This window comes from Physeter macrocephalus, chromosome 7 (genome assembly GCF_002837175.3).
Source record: "Physeter macrocephalus isolate SW-GA chromosome 7, ASM283717v5, whole genome shotgun sequence".
NCBI classification, from domain to species: domain Eukaryota; kingdom Metazoa; phylum Chordata; class Mammalia; order Artiodactyla; family Physeteridae; genus Physeter; species Physeter macrocephalus.
The window spans coordinates 118,371,812-118,391,793 of record NC_041220.1 but is presented as its reverse complement, the minus strand read 5'-3'; the positions used below and the strand labels follow the sequence as shown (position 1 = coordinate 118,391,793).

Sequence of the window (19,982 nt, the reverse complement as noted above, 5' to 3'; positions counted from 1 at the left end):
TTAAGTACCTGACCCATCTTTATTTTCCATCCCTTCTAGGTCTCTGACCTTCTCCATCCTAATCTCTCTACTGGTATTCTGATCCCTACCACCTGACAGTTCTAAACTCTGAATTTTTCATGTTAACCTTCTGTTTCTTAGGCGACCCCTCTGAACACAAGCTCTTGCCTTTCTGATTTACCATATCAGCCAGTATCATTCTTACAGGGCCAACCCCAAATCCTGACTTCTCCTAACTTACCCTATACCTTCAGCGTTCAAGTCTTAGCAGGATTGTTGATTTTAGGAAAAGTCTTAAAGCTATAGTTAACAGAATCAGCAAGTAAAGATTAAAGGTAAAGATAGGAATCTGAGATCATAGCTGATAAATTTAGTAATACCTAAGAATACCTAGTAACTCTTGTTGTTCCTGTTTCCTGTTCAAATTGTTAAAAACTCAACAGGATAAATTCTATTGAGATGTGTCTAGTGGTTATATGAGAGAATCTGCTGATCATATTTAGTCTAGACAGAAATTGTTGGGTGTTTAAAGAGTTAAACCTGGGTAAGCACCTGAAGGTTCTTTCAGAGTCTAGTAGTTTTGGCAGTTTAGCTAATGAAACTTAAGTGCCATTCTGTCAGAGGTTGTAACCCACAGAGTTAAATTCCAATTTTGATAGAATGGCCTCTTCCATAGGCTGTTAATTATCTAATGAACCAACTACTGCTCCATTTACCTGTAAACCTCAAGATATGTCTATGAAGCGTCAAATGAAGTGAAGATTTGCAAACTATCTGCATATCTGGATGTGAACCACCCAGCTATATAATTCAAGACATAGTGTTTTATGTTTTACTGGATTTAGTTATTTTACTGAATACTGAATCATCTGATTTAGTTGGCCACTTGCCTTTTTTGGGGGAGGGGGGCCCAGGGGGCATGCCTAGCAGCTTGTGGGGATCTTATTTCCCCAACGAGGGTCCCGGCAGTGAAAGCGCCAAGTCCTAACCGCTGGACTACCAGGGAATTCCCTAGTTGGTTACTTGAATTAAGGTAATTTAAAAAATGCTTTACCTATTAAGGACCTATTCATGACACTAGCCTTTACAACATCCTTTGTTCCAAAAAGTACTTGCTGCTCCTGATGTTTCTTCTCTTGTCTCCCCGGTACAGTCAAGTTACTGTCACATGTACAGTACCAACAATGGAATGTTTTGATTACTGAGTACGTGTTGGAATCCTTTTATTTGCCCATATTGAACCTGATGTTCCTGTGAATGCCCCAGAAAATAAGAATAAAGAAATAGGATGCTGTTTTCCTTCTGAGGTCTGAGGATGTGCTCAAATCTTTCTCTCTCCAGAACAACAGAGAGCCCCTACTCTGGCCTTGCACACCTAAGCTATTACCAATGAAGGTAGTTTCTATGATTTTCATGTGCCATGTCGAACGCAAGATTCACATCAGGGATCCTCTGGGTTTCTGACTTGGGCAAACTCAACATGGGTCCTGGATATTCAACAGCTTTCACTTTAGGGAAGAAGAGTGTTACAGAGTTAAATGTGCATGAGGCTACTTGGTCTCCCATATTCTAAAAAGTGTGTATAATTTAAATAATTTAGAAGCAAAATAGAGTTTCATATTTTATTACCTATGTCAGAATTTCTGTGAAACTTCATGACATTCTAGGACATTTCCATATTTCTTTTTGTCTGGGTGGAATTAGTGTTTGAGAGTCCTTTGCATATTCCTAGCTGAGCTTACCCTCAGAGTATAATTTGCATATTTTGTCCTGTAAACCAAAGTAAGTTTTGATCAAATTTGAATTATATCAGCCATTTTTCCTTTTGTATTATTTTACTCTCCAGAAAGATTTTTTTAAACAGTCACACTAATAAACAGTAAATATTACAATAAAATTAACAACTTTCATTTTCTCTGTTTTTGTCACAGTGGTGTTAAATCTGTACTGGCAATAATTAAACTCCTAGGGGGCTTCCCTGGTGGCGCAGTGGTTGAGAGTCCGCCTGCCGATGCAGGGGACACGGGTTCGTGCCCCGGTCTGGGAAGATCCCACATGCGGCGGAGCGGCTGGGCCCGTGAGCCATGGCCGCTGACCCTGCGTGTCCGGAACCTGTGCTCCGCAACGGGAGAGGCCACAACAGTGAACCTGAGCTCCGCAACGGGAGAGGCCACAACAGTGAGAGGCCCGCGTTCCGGAAAAAGAAAGTACAATAAACTCCTAGATCTTAGAAGTTTAGGCTGAGAACATAAATGGAATCAGGACAGCAATTTGACAGAACTGGAAAGCTTTAGTATCAGGTAAACTAGGACCGATTCCTGGTTTTACATCCTCCTGACTGCATAACCTTTGAGACTGAGTCCCAGCTTTCTTGCTTGTAAAATGACAATAGTATCATCTACTGTTATGTACTGAATGTTTGTGTCTCCCCAAAATTTATGCATTAAAATCCTAACCCTCAATGTGATAATATTAGGAGGCAGGGCCTTGGGGAGGCAATGAGGCCATGAGGATAGAGCTTTCATGAATAGGATTAATGCTCCTCTAAGAAGAGGCACACACGAGACAACTTGTTCCCTTTCTCTCTCTGCTCTTCACCATGTGAAGATATAATGAGAAGGCCGTCTGTAAACCAGCAAGAGGACCTTCACCAAGAACCCAACCGTGCTGACACCCTGACCTCAGACTTCCAACCTCCAGAGAGGTGAGAAATAAATGTTTGTTGTTTGAGCTACCCAGTCTGTGGTATATTTGTTATAGCAGCCTGAGTTGACTAAGACAGCTACCAAATCAGAGTTGTGTATATACAACATTGAGTATAGTGCTCACCCATAGGAAACTCTCAGCAGTTAGTCATAATAGTAATACTGCTGAAGCAGTCTTTTAATTCACTTTAAGTCACTTTTTTAAAGCTATTGAGCACTTAATAGATCTTAAGTTTGTTACCGAGTTGTGTGGTTATGGCCTACTTTGTAGTACGGATACAAAGTAAGCCACAATTTGTGACTGAAGGTGTTCAGTGTGTACTGGGAGAGACAGGTAAACAATTACAATAAAATGTCATACAGGTTCAAAGAGCTGTTTGTGCAAAGTGATTTGGGTTATAGAGGAAATGACTAACTATGAGATGTGGAGGTCTGGAAAGGTTCACAAAGCAGGGGACTTTTGGGCTTAGAGATTCTCTAGGAGTTTTTCCAATAAATGGAATTACTTAGTAGAGAGGGCCCTTGATGGGAAGCAAGGGGCACTGAATTGCTACTTTTCTCCAGCAGCATAAGGCCCAAGATCTCCATCTACCCCTTGCTCTAAAACCCCAGGGATGAGACTATGGCCTCACCATCGTCCCACCTGCAGCTGCAGGAAAGACCGGCCACCCCATGATCTTTAATTACTGTGTCCTGTGGCTTCTTCCCATCGTGCCTCCAAAACCAGTTTTCCTGTATCACCCATGAGAAGTGCACATTTCCCAGATCACTCAGTTTCATGCACCCTGCTCTCAGCCCCGCTAATCTGACCTCACATCGCCCAGACTCTTGGCCATCTAAGCCCTTCTGCCCAAACTTACTTCCTGTCATCAGAAAACTCCTCTCCTTCATTAACCTCTTCACTGAACATTTTCTTCGGAGTTTTGCTGAATTTTGACTTGGCTCCTGAAAACACTGCTTTCCCTGGAGCCCTTCAAATGAAGGATTTATTTTTACTTTTTCCTCTCATACTCTAAGTATCATATATGCCTGGAGCTTGAGGTAACGGCCTCTCTGCTATCTGTTCCTACTTCCAAACTATCATTCCTCTTTCCCCCTTCAAAACTTTCATGTCTTTTGAAACGTACAACCTCATACTTCGTCACCCTGTATCCCTGCTTGTTAGACCATGTATGGACCTCTGAGTAATTGTTCTTTGTTTATTTATACCTTTCCTGTCATCATGGTTATCTACTTCAAAATCCAACTAGGTGATCCAACTAACACCTTAGTCTCTACATTCTTTTGTTTCCTAGGCTCCAATAATCTTTTCCTCCATCCTTTCTCTATGACCACTCACATGTCATACCTAGACCTTGTCATCACCCCAGTTTTAAACTACTTATTCTATCTTCAGTTTTAAACTACTTATTCTATCATCCTCTATTCTTTTAGTCTATTCACTCTAGTACTCCATTCATACAATTCACCAGCTCATCAAGACCACCAGTTCATTGACCCTATAACTTACTTTTATTCATCATAATCCCATGTCTTCACATGTCACTCTAGTCAGCTTGTTTTAATGATTTTGCCCTATAACTACTTGCCAACAAATGTCCTTAACTCCCTTTTCCCTTTCTCCCTCAAGCATTCTTTCCTAACAAAAACTAAACTGGTCAAATCCAACTATCTATTAATCTGTTCCTGCATTCAAGTGGCTGTATACGCCTAGAGAATATTATGTAGTTATGTTTATTGGCATCACCCATGAATGGCATCTTGCCAAAGACACTGGCTAAGGCAATGTCTTCATTTGTTACTTTCTCCTCTGAAATATTTTTTTCTCTAGGTATATTACTTATACTATGTGTGATAACCTTGAGTGTGTTTGTGTTTAAAACTGTCATAAGCGAATTCCCTGGCAATCCAGTGGTTAGGACTCCTTGCTTCCACTGCAGGGGGCACAGGTTCGATCCCTGGTTGGGGAGCTAAGATCTTGCATTCTGTGCAGGGGAAAAAAAAAAAACCTTAAAAAAAATTCATAAGTGCATTTTTACATAGAATTCCCTCTAGGTAATATTCCATGGGTCAGTGGCATGATCTCTCATCATCTCCTTTTCAGATCTTTAGAAAGTATAAAAAGTACAGGATTTCCTCATCACTAGCTGGACAAAGAAATTTAGTTGCCAGAAATTGCTACAAAACACATAAGTAGTACATCAGGGCTTTATTTTCTGTTGTATTTTGCTTTGTTTCATTACTTAAAGCCATTAAGAACCTACGGCAAGATCAGTCTTTAAATGTCTAGACATTTAACAGTGTAGTTTACTGTGTTTTTCTCCCCCGGCCCCCCATACAAGATTTTAGACCATGTGCAATTTCCCAACTTCCAATTATCAAATATTTTTTCATGACATTTAACTTCCTACTGTCAGATATTTTTAAATGCCCTGGCCTCAGTTCTCCCAAAGCTCATGAAGAATGCATCCTCATCTGGGACCATTGCTTCGTCCTAGATCTTGAACTCAGTAAGCTCCAAACTCTGAGCCTTTATAGAATTCATCTGCTTTAGGAAAGCTGCTTTGTATTTGCCATAGCCTTCACTGAATGGTTTTTATTTTAGGGGGGTGGGGCAAGTGTCTAAGAAGAAAGGGTTTGTTTCCTTATTTGTAAAATGAAAAAAAAAAAAGACAGAGTGAATATTCTGAAGTTTACAAGATGTTTCAATGAGTTAATATATGTTAATGCCTTAGTAGAGTCCTAGCACATGGTGAAAATCCAATAAATATCACTTTTATAATTATTATTATTACTTAGATCAATCACTCAACTCCTGGTTTCACATTGCCAAGTACATGCCAATCCCTCCAAGAGAAGAATACTCAAAAATTTTTTTTGGGGGGGAGGTTGATTTTCTTTGCTCCTTTGTCATCTTTTGCTTTTCTTCTCTCCAGATGTTCTCCTTCAGTCTTCTATGAGCTTCTCTTCCCAGTAGGTATTCTAAGGCCCTCTCCCTATTATTAATTCCAATACTTCACTTCAATTAACATTATATTCCAATTTCACTAAGATTCTCTGGGAAATTTATCAAATAACAATTGTAAAATTGTTGTACAACTTTACAATAATTGTAATTGTAAAATAACCTAATACTACAATTGTTTAGAAGTAAAGATTCCAACAAATATTAAAACTAAATTTAATTATAACATTTGTTCAGCACATGAGATCCATAGAGTCATTGTGTCTATTTCCCTTTTCAAAATTTACCAGAAGCCCGTAACAAAATGTCCATCAGTACTATTAGATTACAGGGATTGCAAATTTTAAGCCCTCTAGTGGTCAAGGCCATGTTGCTCAATCTCTCAGACTGACAGTATTCTTCAAAGATAAAAAATTACTATAACTTATAAAAATATTTCCACCAAAAGTTGACAGGTCATTATCTATGTCCCCTAAACAATATACTATGTTTGAAGCTGAATAATTCACTACATCAAAAAAAGTTGTTGAATACTAATGTTAATTAGTTCTTAAAATCATATATGTATCTTTCTTAGAGTAAAAAAAGAATTGAGAAACCAAGATAAATTATCAATACTTCTGGGATTTCCCTGGTGGCACAGTGGTTAAGAATCCGCCTGCCAATGCAGAGGGTAGGGGTTTGAGCCCTGGTCGGGGAAGATCCCACATGCCGCGGAGCAACTAAGCATGTGCGCCACAACTACTGAGCCTGTGCTCTAGAGCCCCAGAGCCACAACTACTGAACCCGCATGTCACAGCTACTGAAGCCCGCGCATCGGTTGCTTCACCGCAACAAAGAGCAGCCCCTGCTCACCACAACTAGAGGAAGCCCGTGCACAGCAATGAAGACCCAACGCAGCCAAAAATAAATAAATAATTAATTAATTAAAAATGATCAATACTTCCTGCCTTGGGTGTGGGTCAAATATTTTAGTGACACAATGAATTGATTTTATTTATTTATTTATTTATTTTTTATTTTTATTTTTTGCGGTACGCGGGCCTCTCACTGTTGAACCCGCATGTCACAGCTACTGAAGCCCGCGCATCGGTTGCTTCACCGCAACAAAAAGCAGCCCCTGCTCACCACAACTAGAGAAAGCCCGTGCACAGCAATGAAGACCCAACGCAGCCAAAAATAAATAAATAAATAAATAATTAATTAATTAAAAATGATCAATACTTTCTGCCTTGGGTGTGGGTCAAATATTTTAGTGACACAATGAATTGATTTTATTTATTTATTTTATTTTATTTTTATTTTTATTTTTTTTTTTTGCGGTACGCGGGCCTCTCACTGTTGTGACCTCTCCCGTTGTGGAGCACAGGCTCCGGACGCGCAGGCCCAGCGGCCGTGGCTCACGGGCCCAGCCGCTCCACGGCATGTGGGATCTTCCCGGACCGGGGCACGAACCCGCGTCCCCTGCATCGGCAGGCGGACTCTCAACCACTGCGCCACCAGAGAAGCCCCAATGAATTTATTTTTTTTATCATGGTATATCATATAGGCTTTAGACCAGATATGATCACTTATTATTTGTATGTGTGGCTTACAGAAGCTAATAAATATTTCTGTTTCAGTTTCTAATAGGTTTTTAAAAAATCTGGATCATAATATCTACTCTATAAAAATTATGGAAAGGAAACAAGATAAAAATGTATATTTTGACTAGTATACTGCATGGAACAGAACAGGTGCTCATCAAATCTCTAAAATAATCATAGTAGTGTTACTTTTTTAAAAAAAATTTTATTTATTTATTTTTGGCTGCGTTGGGTCTTTGTTGCTGTGCGCAGGCTTTCTCTAGTTGCAGTGAGCGGGGGTTACTGAGGCTTCTCATTGTGGTGGCTTGTCTTGTTGTGGAGCATGGACTCTAGGCGCATGGGCTTCAGTAGTTGTGGCTCATGGGCTCGGTAGTTGTGGCCCGCAGGCTCAGTAGTTCTGGCTCACAGGCTTAGTTGCTCCACGGCATATGGGATCTTCCCGGACCAAGGATCAAACCCATGTCCCCTGCCTTGGCGGGTGGATTCTTAACCACTGCACCACCAGGGAAGCCCCATTACTTTTGAGTAATAAAGGAAAATTAAGATATTTCTCTAATTTCTTACAAAAATCATACTCTTACTGTAATTACCTGATTAAGTCTAAACCCAAGTACATTTTATGTGTACTTAAGTAATAATTATTCCAACTTTTAGGTTGTAGATGACTTAATAAGACAGTTACCTTCTTTCAGAATTCTATGATTTAAATTTTCAAGTTTAACACACATACCAGTGTGCCACTTTTTAAAAGCAGGACTAAATCTCAAGGACTAAAGGCAACATTGGATGATGTGTTTTAATTACTAACTGTAAGTAATTGCAGCAATTCTATATAATTAATTTAAATAAAAATGAGAAGTAAAAAGAGATGTGACAATGTTAATATATGGAAATATCATCTGACTTCTCTCAGCTCTAAAAAAGTAAATTAGCTTTCTGATGAAATTATGTGCTATTTTGTTAGTTATATTTTACTTATAAAATATCCTTGCTCCATTGTATGATTGAGTACATGTAAATACTATAAAAATAATACAAGATAGCCTTCATTCATTTTCTTTCCTCAAAGAGAACACAGACATTTTTACTCATGGGGACCAGGTGACCCTTTATCATATTCCACTGTAAAGCCACCAGGTCATGTTTTAGTATCCTTCATGTGTAAGGCTAGACATCTGTTTCTATTTTCTTAACTCCATCCCTCTGCCAAAATTAGATCTAAAAATGTCTATAGGGTTTCCCTGGTGGCGCAGTGGTTGAGAGTCCGCCTGCCGATGCAGGGGACATGGGTTCGTGCCCCCGTCTGGGAAGATCCCACATGCCGCCGAGCGGCTGGGCCCGTGAGCCATGGCCGCTGAGCCTGCGCGTCCGGAGCCTGTGCTCTGCAACGGGAGAGGCCACAACGGTGAGAGGCCCGCGTACAGAAAAAAAAAAAAAGGAAAAAAGGAAGTAAGATTGCCATTGCCAGATAAAATGAAGGTTACCCAGGTCAATTTGTTTCAGATAAGCAATGAATGATTATTTAGTGTATATCCCATGCAATGATTTTTAGTATATCTATGTCCCAAATATTACATGGGGCATACTTATTCATTATTTATTATTTTTGTGAAATTAAAATTTAACGGGTGCCCTGTATTTTTATTTGCTGAATCTGGTAGCCATAAGAGGAAGACAAAATTTATTTTGGAGAAAATACACAAAACAAATATTTCAACAACCACACCTTATATTTTAATTGAAGAATCAATGGATCTCCAGTCCCCTAAAAATGCAAAGCCAACCCATAAAGAATTTTATGTATATGGAGAGAAGAAAAGAACTAGCTCTTCCTCCAAATCTAGATAGTTTCTGCTGCTCCTGGCATACTTTCCATTCTGATATACATCTCATAAGTAGTTGACTCTTAGGAAATCTCTAAGAGTTAGAGGGTAGTGGGCAGTCTGAGTTATAAAAATTTAGAGGTGTTGTGAATAAATGCCCTATCCACCAAAGACTAACAAATTCACAGTTTTTAAAAATATATCCTTACCTTCTGAATCACAGCTAATTGAACCAGAATTGGGTATCACATTCAATAAAAATCTCTTTACTAGGGATTTGTAGTTTGAACCATATTCATTTTCTTTGTGTGACTGGACCTGAAATATGCAAAACCACAGCATTTGATGGGGTCTCCACTTATTCATATGCTGCCTTTTAGAAACTAGAAGTCACCCTTTCTCGGACAACTCAACCATGAGGGTTCACAGCCTGGCTAGCAGAGCTAGATTGTATTTTAGACTGTGTCGAAGGCTGGACATCCTTGTGCAGTCAGCAAGCTGTACAAACTTATGGGATTGCCTTGCCACTTTATGCCATGCAAAGTAAAAACTACAGCACAGAAAGAGGTGTAAATGAAAGATGGAGTAAGAAAATACTGCTAGCTCTTTGATGTTTTTCCATTTCTAAATTCCAAACCTCTCTGAGATAAAAGTTTATTTCTCTTGTGTCTTGTAAAATATTCTTGAATTTTTATAATAAATTTTTCCATTTTGTTTAAGGTAATTCAAGCTCATTCTTGACACTTGAAAGCAGAAAATTGTAATTAGTTACATAAATACTGGTTTTAAAGTAATGTCTTAGGAATCACTGGCAGATTCTACAAAATTCTGGCAATAATCTATATTCAGTTGACATTTGAATACACCAACATGCCTTCCTTTTATTTTGGGATTGATCTTGGCTTCAGAGGCTGACGAATTCTTCAGTGAACAAAAAGGATTGCCTTCAGTTGTATCCAGAATTAATTTATTTTGCCTTCACTTCCTATGCATAATGAGCTCCTCAGGCTGGACTATAAACTGTGTCGTTTGACATAAAATGCCTTTTCCTTCACTGGAACAATTTGTAAATACAGAATTGGAGAGGTGGTAAAGAAGGAATCAAAAGTTATATAAAAACAGTGTAATGACGTGAAGGCAAAAAAAGAAACAGGAATAAATAAGAACAAGAATGGAACCACTTGGGACCTCTCTGGGAAGTAGCTTATAGCTCATCAGCTTTTTGTTTTGTTCTGTTTTGTTTTGTTTTTATGAGGGTGGAGAAAAGCTCTGCTTTTTCATAAACTGTAGCATCTTGGGTCTTCACAGAGCCATTTTCATAGACATATTTACTTTCCTTCCAGGTGGCCAAATAGGGAGTTATTTTTTTGCTGTCTTTCTGTCATATTACATGAGAGGCAAACTCACTCTAGCTCATGGTTCATTACAGACATCTTTTGTATAATCATGTGTTGACAAGCATCCATTTCACACATCATCCAGGGGTTGTCTCCGCCATTATTTGTTGTGAGGTAGATAGTTTTCCTTCTTATCTCACAACAAATAACTGTGACAATCACAGTTCAGGTTAAATAAATACTTGGCCATTAGAGAAATTACCATTTCTTCAATTTGAGCTAAGAAATTTAGGATAGGTTAAAGTCCCAATAACTATTTTCTTGTACTTCTACTTAATCTCATTGTATATCAATAAGAATCCTGAGAGTAAGTGTCTTAACTTCACTGGATTGACTTAAAAATTTTTTCTGATATATAGTCACATATAAAACAAAATTTTATTTTTTATTCAGTGATTATCTGATTTCTGCATCTTTGTAGTATCATATATTAAATTCTTAGAACAGGCTTTGGAATCCAGGAGACCTAGATCAAATGACAGCTCTATTTGCCTTCTAAGGTGTGACCTTATGAAAGCAAACATGCTGTTAATTGAATCTTGTTTGCCCAAAACTACACTAGGTATAATAAGCCTTACTTTTTATGATTGTTGAAAGGATTAAAAAGAATATCTATAAAGTGGTTAGCAAAGTGTTTGGCCCATTGTAGATGTTAAATAAATGATAGTTATTATGGAAGGAATGCAGATGAGTCTGAATATTTATTTTAGGTCTCATTTTTTAACATGTCCTCATTTTTCATAGAGAATATGACTAATGGAAATCATAGAAGACTGGGGAAATGGGCTTGGAGGAGAAGCCTCAGTGGGTGAAACAGTCAGGAGAACATTGCACAAAGACAATAGACTCCCTCTATGATGATGGCATATAAGTGGGAAGGAATAAATCCTAATGGGTATTTTTAAAACAGATATTTTTAATAAGAATCTACAGGATGTGATAATGTTGGAAATGGGGAATATAAAGAAAAAAATCAAACATTACTCCAAGGATTGATTTTGAATAAGTGGGGAAATGGTACCATTAACATAAATTGAGACTTTGGAAAGGATATACTTTGGCATCAAAGCATGAAGTGGGATATAAAAATGAGCATCTCTGAAGAGCTACGGGTCTGGGGACCATGATGTGGGAGTTACCTACATGAAGGCAAGAGACAAGGTCTTTGGCAGTGTTATACACTCCAAAGTAGTGGCAAAGGCCTTCGTTAAAACAAAAAGGAAGAAGAACAGGCAGAAAAATGAATAATGACAGTGAGAAAACCAGGAGAACTGGAACTGAATAAGTCGAAGAATGACAGTTTTAAGAAAATCTACATGATTGGTTATGTATATTTCTACAGATTGCCATGAAGATGATGTTTGGGTCACGTTGCCTGGATTTAGTCATTGGGAGTCCTTGGTTATTAGTAGGATCCTCAGAGTTGTAGAGGGACAGAAGCCAGATTGCGCAGACTTCAACAGGTGGCAGTGTAGCTGTTGATAGAACACACGTGAGTATGAATCCTTCCTTACATTTCAGGGGATCACCTGGAATCTGTCTTTGCCAGACTGTTGGAAGAACCTGGATTGAAGTTCGGGAAGTAGACCTTGGGAATATGCTAAAAAATGAGATGGGCTGAACATTAAGGAAAAGTGTTTCCCTCTAGTCACTGGAATATCTAGTAAAGACTTGGGATTTTATCACCAACTTCTCCCCCTTAACATTTAGTCAGATTTGCAGATAGATCCTAACCTGGATTAGCCCTAAGATGAAATAAGAAACTAAGTTGAGGAATAAGGGTACCAGAGCCAGGGAGAAGCAAAAACGGAAGACGAGGTCTCCGAGAGAGAGGAAGGATGGGCTCGGCCAAAATTCTGTGGCTACATGAGCAGTACGTTTAGAAAATGAGTCACCTAGCTCTCTGGAAAAACAGCTGTTGACTGGTTAATACTATTTGACACTTGGGGATTAGTGTGGTTAATTAGTGAAGTAGGAAATTCAGCTGGTTTTCCCCTGAAGCCAAGTGACTTCTGTAGTCTGTTTGTTCATTCACACTGTTCCTTCCCTTAAAGAGCAGCCAATCTTAAGGAGCTAAATATTTTCAGAGTTAGCCATTTGAAAAATATAAAGTATATCTATGAGTGTCTAGCTGTGGTGTGTAAAATGAATATAAATATGGAAGATAACATACGGTGATTAAAAAATACAGGCCCTGGGGTTCAGCTTATCTGGGTTTGATTCCTTACCTTGTCACTCCCTTTGGACACACAGGTCCATTCCTGTTTCCTTGTTTGTAAAATGAAGGTAATAGAAAACTATCTCAGAGGGTTGTGAGTCATAGTAAGTACTCAATAAATGTTACCTATTAGTATCAGATACTCAGGAGAGTAACTCCAACTGGCCCTTGTTTCTAGTGAGAAATAAAGTTATTTAAACACTTAGTGCCCCAGTTTTCTCATTCATAAGATGAAAAGTGTCATGTATCTTACATGGTAACTGTGAAACTATTCCATGAAAAGAGTAGTTATTATATTCCTCCATCCTATTTCCCCATCACCAAACAAGGAAACTTTAAGGAAGAAACCTCAGAGTTTATAAATTCTAAACTTTTTTGGTTTTGAAGTACATATTCCAATTCCCCAATATATGCAAATTCAAAAGTTTTATTTCTTCATAGCAGTCATCGTTTTTATTACACAAGTAAAATGTGCTCAGTGAGGAAAAATTTGAAAATACTGGGAAAAAATTCATTCATATTCTTACCCCTAAAGATAAAAAGATAAGCACAGTTAAAATTTAGGAGGCTGTCCTTGGAGAATTTCATCTCTCTCTCTATCTACCTATCCATCCATCCAAACAACCAAACATATCAAACTGGGATTAAACTAAATTTAACTAAACTGGGATTAAAGTAAACTCTGTAGTAACTTGTGTTTTTAGTTAACATGGTGTGACATTTTTCAATGCCAGTACTTTGCTACAGTGTAATTTAATGCAATAATAGCTTCATATATTTCATTGTATGACTATGTCAGTGTTTGTGAAACTACTTCCTGTGTTTACCTTGTTGAGCTCCTCAAAATATCTTCAATCTTTTAATAAAGCACTCTCAACTCATTACAATAGGGAGAACACCACCTTGACCGGGTCTTGGCAGTGTTTCAGAAAGAGGTAGTCAGAGGTGAGATATTTATAGGATTTGGGGTCTGGCCTGAAGAAGTTTAAGGAGTCTTTCAAGAAGGGAAATGGAGAACTGGGCAACGTTTAAAATTGGTGGATACTGTGAAGTTAGTCTTGACAACTAAACTGATGAGCAAGTTATTTGGCCAGAGGAGCAGATTATTGTCTCTAACAGTTTGATCTGAAGAGATTTCCTGAAGCAAACAGTAAAGTTATTTACTGATTTATAGTACTATGTTACCCAGGCAGAGTTTTCCTAAAAACAAACAATAAAATCTAAGTCATGTTGACATCAATAGTCTACATACAGTTTTATCTAATTCATATTAACACAGATGGTCTTAATTATCAATGTGTTTTTTATTATTTTAATACTAGTTTTCCCAAATATATTTTAAATATTTATTTATTTCTATTTTCACCAACACCTCCGTCTAAATCCAAGCCATCACTTTCCTTTACCTTGCCTTTTAAGCTGATCTTTTTATATTGCTAACACTCATCTTCCACAAGGCAGCCAGAATGAACTTGATGACAAGAACATCACATTCATTCTTAAACCCTTTCAGTTTTTCCATACTGCTCTTCATATAGTTTTAAGTTCCCCATGAGAGCCTCTCTGATCCACTCCTACAGCCTTATTCTATTCACTGCACCCTAATCCAGTGGACCTCTTTTGGTGCCTTGAATTGGCCGTGTTCCATCTACTAGAATGCTTTTCCCTGTACTTTCTTTTATCTAGTTAATTCCTACTTATCCTTCAGATCTCGTTTTGCTCATCCTTCTCCTCCCCACCAAGACAAACATTATACATTCTCATAGCTCCCTATATTCTTCCTTCATATTATTTAATTTTTTTATGAATAATGGATTTAATGCCTATCTCCCCCACTCAAAAGTGAGCCCTATAAAATTAGGGACACTATTTATTTTGTTCTACACTACATCCTCTGCATCCCTGGCCTAATACAGAAACACACGATTTATACAATAAACGTTGCAAAATCGATGGCATAATTCTTCACATTTAAGCTGCAGGAGTGTTTTGTTTTGTTTTCTACGTACTTTGATAACTCACCCAGCTTAATTGCCTCCACCTTCAAAAACATCTTTTCACTCTTAATTTGAGGGCACATCTTCTTTGTTAAAGGAACCACATAATTGTGAGAAGAAGTGTTGCTCACAAATAAGCTACTAATTGAAGCTCTTTTTTTTTCTTCACAGATATAATAGAAAAGCATTAAAAATGGGAAGTTTTAGAGAGAAGTGTTCTTTGCAGGGGTATTGCTATAGCTTCCAGAAATTCTAAAATTCTGCCCTATTGAAGGAGAACTGTACGTGTGTGTGTGTGTGTGTGTGTGTGTGTGTGTGTGTGTGTAGTAGGAAGTGAGAATGGTGAATGGTTCTTTTATTTAATTTTTTAACTTGAACAATACAGCTACGTGTTCTGACTGGAGTTGGGCCATTCTAAAACAGCTAACTCTCAATTACCACACTAATGGAAAGGGGCATGATGTGGAAAAACAAAATATGGTCATAACCCAAATCACTTATTTCCATTCATTCATTCATTGTAATTTTATTCATAAGCTTTGAGTTATAGTAATACTTTATATTTGTGGAGTACTTTTGATTTTAAGAGTTTTTTTTACATACTTTGTCTTAGATAGGGTAGACTAACCTACAGAAAAAGACAGGATTCTCAAAACTCAGTTCCCTTAAGAACAGGAAGTTTATTTCTTTTCTCAAGAGCAGGGTTCTGGGTTAGCAGTAGCTCAGCTCTTATGAAGGCTTTCAGGGACCCAGGCTGACACTGGCTCTGCCATCTTCAACAAGATACTTACAGGACTGCCCGAGGAGTTACTATCGCAGTCATTTAGGAAACATGAAAAACATTAAAGAGCATGCACAGGGGCTGGAACCTCGAGTGGTACACATCACTTCTGCTCACATGTCTTTGCCAAGAACATAATCTGGAGGCAGGGAACTCTGGTAAATGTATTCTGCCTATGTGTACAGCTCCACCCTTATTTCTGTAGAAGGAGGATAGTACAGATTTTGGTGGGTAGGTTTAGTCACATGAATTATCTCATTGGGCAAATAGATTTCTAAAACCTCTTCTCTTTCTGCTTCTTGAAAGAATAGGGACTTCCCTGGTGTCACAGTGGTTAAGAATCTGCCTGTCAATGCAGGGGACACGGGTTCGAGCCCTGGTCTGGGAGGATCCCACATATGGCAGAACAACTGAGCCCGTGCACCACAACTACTGAGCCTGTGCTCTACAGCCCACGAGCCACAATTACTGAAGCCTGCGTGCTTAGATCCCGTGCTCCGCAACAAGAGAAGTCACCTCAATGAGAAGCCTGCGCACCGCAACGAAGAGTAGCCCCCACTTGCCGCAGCTAGAGAAAAGCCTGAACAGCAACCAAGACCCAACACAGCCAAAAATAAATAAAAAAAAAAAGAGAGAACAAATGAGCATGGCAACCAACTTCTGCAAAGCAAATAAGCAGAGAGATAAGAAATATCAGAGGCCTTGATGATTTAGGAAATGAATAAGTAGTATCTGAATAATAAATTATAATAAATAATAATAAATTAACTGGACCTGTCATGCAAATAGGACAGAAGTTACTATAATTATACAGGATTGGTGATAATAAACTGAGTAAGAAAGTACATTTCAAAATCTATTCTGAGTCCAGTTTGCCTTGTCTACCTGATACGTAGCATATAGGAAATCCTTAGCATTGGCCCCTACATGATGAAAACAGAAATTTCAACTTTTGGCAAAGGTAATTTATTGAAGTTTAAACCATCGATTTTTTTGAAAAAGTTAAGTTTTGAAAATGAAGAGTGTTGGAGTAGACGCTGCCTTCCTCTGAAGTTGCATGAATCAAGAGAAGAGTGTCGACTTAAAAAAACCCACCCAACTTAAGAGTTATGAGTTTAAGTTTTATTCAGGGTCTTACCGCAGACTGTAGCCCAGGAGATAGCTCTGAGGAACCACTCCAAAGAAGTAGGGGAGGAACTAGTATATATGTCATTTTTTTGGCTATGAAATACATGTAATTGAGCATATATCTTGGTAAAAGATTACTGCTTATTACAAAACAGATATGTCAAGTTAATGATTTTAGTACTTTTCTATGTATGAGAAGATGCAACAAGGGAGAAGCATTTTCTGGATCGCAATAGACTAGTAAGACAGATGATCCAGAGAATTTTTAGGTTTTTAACAGGGCCTAATGCAGACATAGCACATGAATGGCCTACCAACGAAATCCTTGCCTGATCTAGGAATGAGCCTTCCTAGAGCCATTGGACAAATCAGTTACTAAATACCTCCCAAACCTTGGTTGACTTTATGACCAAAAGGAGGCAAAGGGGATTGTGAACAAAAAAAGAACAAAGAGCCTTGCTCATCATTCAGTTATGCAAGGCTTAAATCACAACCCACTGCAGTGGCCCACTGACAATGCCCCCTGAAAGGAATTCAGGATGAAAAACAGAATGAGGTGCTCTGTGCTTTAGATAAACAGGCCACTAGATAGTTAGATGCTTATCAGGAAGAATTTCAATGACCTCAGATTAATGCAGTTAGGAGACTGTTTCAGCAAACTGGTTAAGAGATGATGATGATTTGGTCTAGAACGCCAGGGATGAGAAATGAAGTGAAGTGGATAGATAATTCTAGAAATGTTTAGGAATCATGGTGTAGCATGGGGATAAGAGAGATGAGTCCATGAAACTAACCAGGTCCAAACCAGGAAATGCGTGGTAGGGTATACGAAAGATTTGGGGCTTTTTTTTTTTTTTTAAGGATATGTGATGAACTAATAATGGTTATCTACACTGAGGAGAGACACATTAGATTTTTTTAGTGTAAGTTCACTAAAGAAGGGTGACCTAATGCCTTAATATAAGTGAGAAAAGCTGATGGCTTAAAAGAAGGCATTTGCAGTGGGTATGGCATGAGGTGTGTGGACTTGTCATTGGCTGTGGGATGGAAGGGAGAGGGACCGTTACAGGTGACCCTCAAGTCTTGCTGAGATATGGAGGAGGTGCAGATAGAGAAGGAAGCTGGGAGATTAATTTTTAACATGTTGAATCAGAGGTAGATTCTCTGGGAGGAAACTTCCAATAGGGAGCTGGCAACACAAGTCTGAAGCTCGTGGAGAGATGGGAGTTGGAGGTAAAGATTTCAGTCATTAGCATTTTTGATATCTAGCTGACTTGGTTTTTCCCTTCTTCATTCTCTATGTGCCTGAAAGTAAGGAGGGCCTTACTTGACCCCTTGGGAGTTTATGTCCCTTCTTTTCCCCCTCCCCCATAGCTGGTGGTCAATGACTGCCTGGTGAAGGAATGCGGAAGTACTTGCCTGAAGGGGAACAAAATCTGGGTGTAATTTACACTCCTGAGCAGCTGGTAGATCAGGCTGCGGTTGGGACTTTGCCTGAAGGCACATGCTGGGTTTTTTGTTTGAGTTTATTTTGTTTTTGCCCTGCCTCTCCACTTCCTTACCCTTCTCTCTGAGAGCACTGCCACAATAACTCTCTCATCTTGTCTAAGGATCTACACCTGGAGAGGCGAATTTAAGACAGAAAATAATCAAGATAATGAGAGTTACTAAGGTGGCCCCGGAAAGGTGTGTAAGATAACGCCTAAGACAGAATCCTAAAAGCAACTATTTACCACAAAGATGGAGAAAAACAGCCACCGGGAATGAGCCTGAAGAAAAGAGGAGACAGAAATGTGTGCTGGCAGCTGAGGTGCTGTGAGTAGAGAATGTGGCATCAGACAAGGAAACCAACAGAGAGTTTCAGGTCAACAGTATGAAATGATACAGAGAGGTTAAGTTATGTAAGGAGTGAAAAGGATCCATTAAATATAGCAACAAAGAGGACTCATTACACCCTATTAAAGATTGGGCATTTTTAATATTTTGGAAGACAAAGACTAATGATAACATATATCCTTTTTTTTTTTAAAATAAAAGGTATTTTTGAGCACCTGTTAGGGCACAAGCCCTGCGCTAGTGCTGTGGTGAGGGACTGAATGGCAGTTCCTTGCCATGAAGGGGCCAATAGACTAATTACAGGAGTGATAAGTGTTGCAACAGTAGTAAGTGAAAGTCATAACCGGTGCCCAGAGTGATGCCGAAAGTTCGGCCTCTGTGCACTGGTGCCGAATCAAATCTCAGAGACAGGGTTTTGGATGAAGTAGAAAAGAATAGCTTTATTGCTTTGCCAGGCAAAGGAGGACACAGTGGCTCCTGCCCCAAAAAACTGTGTCCCTAGGAGGGGACCTGGGAGGATTTGATGGGGAGTTTTATAGCAACAGTTCAAGGGTGGGGTTGCTGATAAGATTAGGATGTGTGTAGGGCCTGCACTCCTCTAATCTGGTCTCAGGTAATATATATATTTTAAATTAATTAATTAATTTATTGGCTGCATTGGGTCTTCATTGCTGTGCGTGGGCTTTCTCCAGTTGTGGAGAGCAGGGGCTTCTCTTGTTGTGGAGCACAGGCTCTAGGTGCACAGGCTTCAGTAGTTGTGGCACATGGGCTCAGTAGTTGTGGCTCATGGGCTCAGTAGTTGTGGCTCATGGGCTCTAGAGCCCAGGCTCAGTAGTTGTGGCGCAAATGCTTAGTTGCTCTGCGGCATGTGGGATCTTCCCCCAGGCATGTGGGATCTTCCCAGATCAAGACTCGAACCCGTGTTCCCTGCATTGGCAGGCAGATTATTAACCACTGCGCCACCAGGGAAGTCCTTGTCTCAGGTATTCTTGATGAGTTTCTCTGGTTCCTTTAATGTAGCCTCCGGTGATTTCTTGGCTGCTCCTCCCTGGATTAGCAACTGTTAGAATCTGCCCTTTGGAACTCCCTACAAACAAGAAAATGGGGGACAGAAAGGCTTCTGTGCCCAGGAGCCCCACAGGGTCCTGTTCGGTTTCGAGAGGAATACTCAGCATCTGCTAATTTGTTTTCTTTGTTAATGACTCCACAATCTTTTACACAGTTGTTTCAATTTGTACATCATATTCAATATAATTTCCTGCTACAGTTCCTTTAGCAGTGGTAGGTATGTATGTATGTTCATGGAGGATAGTATGCTAACCCGTATACTTGAAAGTAATGGGAAAAGAGCTACTTTTTGATTGGGTGGATATTGTTTATTTTCTTGTTTATTTGCACATTTTTTATTTTGAGTAAAAAAAAAAATTCTTTCAGCACCTGATGAAGCAAAGAAAACCTTTTCTATTACTACCTTTTGTTTTATGAATAATTTCTTTTTCTAATAAATTTTTTAATCATTGTGTTCTGAATTCACAGCATTTTATTT

The 19,982-nt window shown here is 38.9% G+C and overlaps 1 protein-coding gene across 1 annotated transcript in view; it reads left to right on the top strand.

Moving 5' to 3' along the window:
• Positions 1-11,823: 11,823 nt before the first annotated feature.
• Positions 11,824-19,982, top strand: part of CAMK2D (calcium/calmodulin dependent protein kinase II delta) — a 321,127-nt gene continuing 312,968 nt past the window's right edge. The window contains exon 1 of the mRNA XM_055086199.1: positions 11,824-11,968. The gene's annotated coding sequence lies outside the window, so the exon portion shown is untranslated. The remainder of the gene's footprint in view (positions 11,969-19,982) is intronic.